The sequence below is a fragment of the Perca flavescens genome, unplaced genomic scaffold (genome assembly GCF_004354835.1).
Source record: "Perca flavescens isolate YP-PL-M2 unplaced genomic scaffold, PFLA_1.0 EPR50_1.1_unplaced_scaf_21, whole genome shotgun sequence".
NCBI classification, from domain to species: domain Eukaryota; kingdom Metazoa; phylum Chordata; class Actinopteri; order Perciformes; family Percidae; genus Perca; species Perca flavescens.
The window spans coordinates 116012-121703 of NW_021166637.1; the positions used below are offsets into that span (position 1 = coordinate 116012).

At 42.0% G+C, this 5692-nt stretch overlaps 1 long non-coding RNA gene across 1 annotated transcript; it reads left to right on the forward strand.

Annotated features, from left to right (window-relative positions):
* Positions 1-1964: 1964 nt before the first annotated feature.
* LOC114551607 (uncharacterized) lies at positions 1965-4244 on the forward strand. Its single transcript, XR_003691949.1, has 3 exons — positions 1965-2079; positions 2644-2702; positions 4158-4244. It is a non-coding gene; the product is annotated as an uncharacterized LOC114551607 (long non-coding RNA).
* The last annotated feature ends 1448 nt before the right edge of the window (positions 4245-5692 follow it).

A 5692-nucleotide genomic window follows, 5' to 3' on the forward strand; every position in this document is an offset into this window, starting at 1 on the left:
GATTCAGGTGAGCAGGAAGCCACAGGTGTCCTGACGAGGAGGGAGAGAGGAGCAGGAGCACCACACCCACTCAGCACAGGACAGACAAGACTAACAACAAGGGAAGGGAAAACAGACAGCACCATGACATCATGGTGTCATTTACATGCTATAAAATTGAATAAAACACCCAAATTCAATGAAAGTAGTGAACTGATCATTTATTTAACTTGTTAAGAGCGTTTTTAGAGAACCATTCATGTTATTTTTTGTGTGACAATTTGGTTTAAAGAAACTCAAATTTCTGATTTAGAAACTTTTTGAAAATGGGTCAAGTTTGACCTGAAGACAACAGGAGGCTTAAGTACAATATGTTGGTACTCTTTACACCTGTGATAGTGAGTAGTCGGATTAATCAGTTTCTCCCCATACCGGTTCTTTTGTTGTAAGGAATGCAGGGCACACACCCGGCATAATACTTTCACAATTCAAATTTACACAAATGATGTTGCTTGCTTCCTCTTCATTACAGGAAGATCTCTAAATTAATGCAGACGTACGATGGACAGTGGACGGTTTCTGTCTTTTCTCTCAGAGACTGTGGACTAACATGAGCCGAGGAACCGTCTGAATGATCGCCACGGACCTTTGGAGGAGGACAGGTATGTTTCTAAAGTTGTTGTGAGAACTTTTCTAATGTAACTAAAAGCTGAGCCACTACGGCACGAGATTTAAACTTCCCAGACAGACAACATTTTGTGAAAACAGCATCTGTCTGTATACCCAACATTCACTTTTCATATTGCAGATTAACAGATTTAGTTGTTACAGCCTGAATAGACTTCCTTTGATTTCTACGTATAGTCTGTCCCCATTATGCGTCGGTTACGAAGAACTACATATGCGTCACAGTTATGACGTACTACGTATGCGTCGGATATGAACAAAAAAAAAAAAAAAATCCTCAAGAGAAACGTTTACAACCATGGCCTCTATCTCAACACCGTTTTTGGTAAGGAACAGATTAGTAGATAGTAGAGGGACTCAGATTTTGTTGGTCAGTAGCCGGGGAAGAAGCCGGAGAACTTCCTGAATGTACTTATGTAAAATGTCGAATGAGCTGCGCATGCTGCTTTATGCTAACACGTGCGAGTGTGTGTTAGCATAGCTTCTTATAGCTTCTTAGATGCTCGTGTGGACTTAAAGAAACTTATTTTCAAAAAGCTGATGTGTAGGTTATGTTCAAACCATAGACTGTAATATAATTTAAATACTAAGTTGGGTTAAATGTAGCACACACTGTCAAAGGTAGATGTAAAAAATATGTTAACTTTACTTTGGCTAAACGTCTGAGATGACTCGGTCTGTATATATAGAGTTTATTGCAGAGTAATTAGAATATGCCTTGGTTTTTGGTGCATACATAAACATATTAAACATTAATATGAAATAAACAATAAATACAGAAACAAAACAGTTGTGTTTGAGATTAAAACTAAGAGGCTGTCTGGATTAGTGCAGAATGTCAGTGTAACTTCTACATATTGGAACTGGAAGATATAAAGGTGTGTGTGTGTGTGTCCGTGTGTGTGTGTGTGTGTGTGTGTGTGTGTGTGTGTGTGTGTGTGTGTGTGTGTGTGTGTGTCTGTGTCTCTGTGTGTGTGTGTTTCTATGTGTGTGTCTGTGTGTGTCTGCATGTATGTCTGTGTGTGTGTGTGTGTGTGTGTGTGTGTGTCTTTGTGCATGAATGAAGATGAAAGGGTTAGTGACCTAGGAGGAAGTAGTACTTTAGTACTTATATTTCTTCTCTCAGATCTCATCTGTGATTCTTTGTAAATGTGTGAAGTCTTTGATACTAGGCTTCATTTGAAGCTGATGCAATTACAATTTCGTTAAGTTTACATAATAACAATAATTTCTTGAATTCTTAAACATATTTTTTAACTTATAGCTTTAAATGTGTGTGTTTTGCTGCAGGATTCCAGCCAGAGGACAGCTGCTGCTGCTGGTGGTGGTGTAGCTGTAGCTGCTGTAGCTGCTGGTGGTGATGATGATGTCTCTCCTATGGAGGTGGACCCTCCAGAGACTATTCAAAGCCAGGTAAATATATACTAATGGAGTCAAAAAGTGTTATTGTCTTCTGAATAGTGGCTGTGAAAGCTTCCTGAGACCCTGTAACATGTGGTGGATTTACGTCACAGTAAGACTGGGTTCATGTAATGAGCAGAGCCAAGGGGCCCGAATCTTTGAACGTTAGCATCATCACCTTTTTGTCATTTCCCATCACCTGTTTCCTGGGTGAAAGTCTTGTGTTTTCTCCTTAACTTCTTCCAGGACATGAACACCTGTTTCCTGGGTGAAAGTCTTGTGTTTTCTCCTTAACTTCTTCAGGACATGAACACCTGTTTCCTGGGTGAAAGTCTTGTGTTTTCTCCTTAACTTCTTCAGGACATGAACACCTGTACAACATGCTGCTGACACTAATAAATACTGCAATACATACACATTACAGAGCTTTACTTGTAGAGCGATATGTAGGAATGCTTCATGAGAATTGGCAGCTGTACTACACTTTAAATGCAATGCATGAATATTTACTTTAATATCCTCTTGAATCACTATCTGTGTTGTTACCTTCTGAACTTGTGTGTTGTGGATCTTCAGGACCAGGAGGAACCGATGGACTGGGAACCTGCAGGGACTCTGAGTTCACCCTCAGCCAGGTAAATATGACTATCTCAATCTTTTTAAAGGGGAACACCACCTAAATTCAAACGGTCTGTTAGCTGCTTATCAAGGTTATTCAGTGTGCCGATGTGCTGCAATAGCAGCAATCAGCAGAATGACTATTATCCTGCATACTTACTATTTTTATTCTGCCACAGTTTTGTGCTGCTACTAGTCAGGGAGCGTTGCCAACACATGCACATAAATACATCAAAACGTGTGTATTGATCGGGAATGGTGTGCTATGACTTTTCTAAGAGATTTGCAGTGCGGTTTTCATGAAATTGGCAAAAAACGGCACGGAATTTCCCATTGACTTTATTGGAAGTCTTTGGTAAATCGCTTAACATAGCTCAAAACAACTCCTCTTTGGGGCCATACAGTATCACCATACTTTAATGTAGAAAACTAATTAAAAGTTTAAACCGAAGATAAGACTTTGGCCTTTATTGGGCTGAATGGGCATTCGTATATCAAGCACGGTTTCTACCAAATCACAGTTTATGTATCGTCCAGTTTTCAGACTGTTTCAGATTTCCCAGTGTGTGTGTCTATGGGGACAGAATGTTGAGAGTCAGAGGGGAGGACAGAGGGGGGAGCTGTAGTACGATTCTCTGAGATTTTTCCAAACAAATTGCTCTCTCCCCTACAGTTTTCACTCCTCATACATCATGGTTGGTCAAAATGTAGAAAATGTTGTGCCGGTCGCAGACATGTAACTATGGATTCCACCGGACTTAAACTTTTGGCTCTGTTCATACCAACTGCCGATAGAAACAATGAAAAAAAAAATAACTGTGGAAGTACGCAGACTGTCCCTGTTTATTACCTGCTCTGTGTCGCATATATTTGACAACACAAACATAAAAACCACATCAATGCGTTCGCCAGACTTTCATCTTTCTTGTGATGATAATATTATTGCCGTTTGGACCCACTGTTTTTGAATTAAAGAACAAACAAAAGAGGTATGATTATCATTAAATGGACATGTTTGACCAATTAAAGATACTGTCTCCCCCTCACTCCTCTACTCCCTCACTGTGGAAATCCCCATAGCAACAAGTTCTGACACACACACCTCCTATCATGGAGACTTTTTACTGTAGTAGGGTGTGTTGTCTTCTCTTTTCAGGACATGTCAAACAGCAGTTTTACTGTTAGCCAGTGTTATTCGGATGTGCACCAAGTAGTAGGCACACTGTCAAAATTTCTTGCAGAATTTGCTAGTTATTTATATTATTTTAGTTTTGACTTTTGGATTGCGTTGTAGTTTAGTTTGAGTTTTCAGAGTCCAATCCAATGCACATGTTTTTGTTAAAACAACTTCAATGCGTTTCAGCGTCCAGCCTTAGCCTTAGTTTTTAATCTGATTCTAGTTATAGGTTTGTGTATTTTGTTCCACTGGTGACTGATCTGTTGATCTGTTCTTCTCTTTGTTGAACCTGCAGCTCCTCCCTTTACAACCACATATCGATGTCGATCAGTGTCGGTGAAACTGTGACAGTTGCACTCAGAATCCCTGCAGATAAGAGACAGTAAACAGTAAGTATCATTAAACAGTCACGCAATACTAAATAAAGTTAAGCAATGCGATCGATAATGGAAGACACATGCTAACAGATGCTGTAGACACAACACAGTACCGTGAGATATTTAAACTAGCTGGATGGTTAAACTCTTCCCAGTGTTTCTCCGTGTGGGCGATCTTGATTGAACATCAACAACTTCCGTCCTATATCCAATCTTCCCTCCATCTCCAAAACGACCTCCTTACGGCAGATGATTCTGGACTCCTCAACATCCTCATCCTCCTCGACCTGAGTGCAGTCTTTGATACCATCTGTCAGACCACCCTCCTCAACAGGACAACATCAGCATCACCCACACTCCGTTAGCCTCGTTCACATCTTACCTCTCTGGACGCACTCAGTTCATTCAACTCAAGTCTTTTAAATACATTCCCTCCTCCGTCACTTCAGGTGTGCCCCCAGGGCTCCGCCCCTCCCTTACCCCCCCAAACTGCCGCCATCCTGGTCCACAGTCTCGTCACTTCCCGTCTGGATTACTGCAACTCTCTCTTCTTCGGCCTCCCTCACAAATCCCTCCATAAACTTTAACTGGTCCAGAATTCAGCTGCCCGAACACCCTCCATCCATCACATCACACTGTCCTCCAACAGCTCCACTGGCTCCCGGTCCAGTCCTGGTCCACTGGCTCCCGGTCCAGCCCTGGTCCACTGGCTCCCAGTCCAGTCCTGGTCCACTGGCTCCCGGTCCAGTCCTGGTCCACTGGCTACCGGTCCAGCCTTGGTCCACTGGCTCCCGGTCCAGTCCTGGTCCACTGGCTCCCGGTCCAGTTCCGTATCCAGTTCAAAGTCCTCCTGCGTACATTCAAGGCCATCCACAACCTCTCCCCCCCATATTTGTCTGATCTCCTCCAGGTTCCCACTCCCTCCCGCTCCCTCAGATCCTCTTCCTCCATACACCTGTCTGTCCCATACACCTGTCTGTCCCCTCTACCTGTCTCACCATCATGGGGAGCAGGGCATTCAGCAGCTCTGCCCCCCCGTCTCTGCACTCATTACCACCCCAACTCAGAAACATTGATTCATTCCTTCATTTCAAATTACACCTCAAAACACATCTTTTTAAAACTGATGCCTATTCCATTTGATGTCAATTGCTCTGCCTCTTTCTGTTGTTGTATTCTAGATGAGTGTATTTAAGTAATCAAAGGCGTATAAAGTACGGTGATATACTGACAAAGGTTCAATGAAATCAGAGAACTTTGCACATTCACTTTATGTGACGTTGAGGTGTTCAGCTGCAAAGCTGTGAATTGTAGGTATAAACAGATTTTTGTATTTGTTTACCATCTCTTCAATTTGACGTCTGGTGGTTTTACCTGCACATAGCAGCGTTAACTTTAATATTTTAAGTCCAGTTACACGTACATTCACTTCCAAATAGCCTATTGCTACACT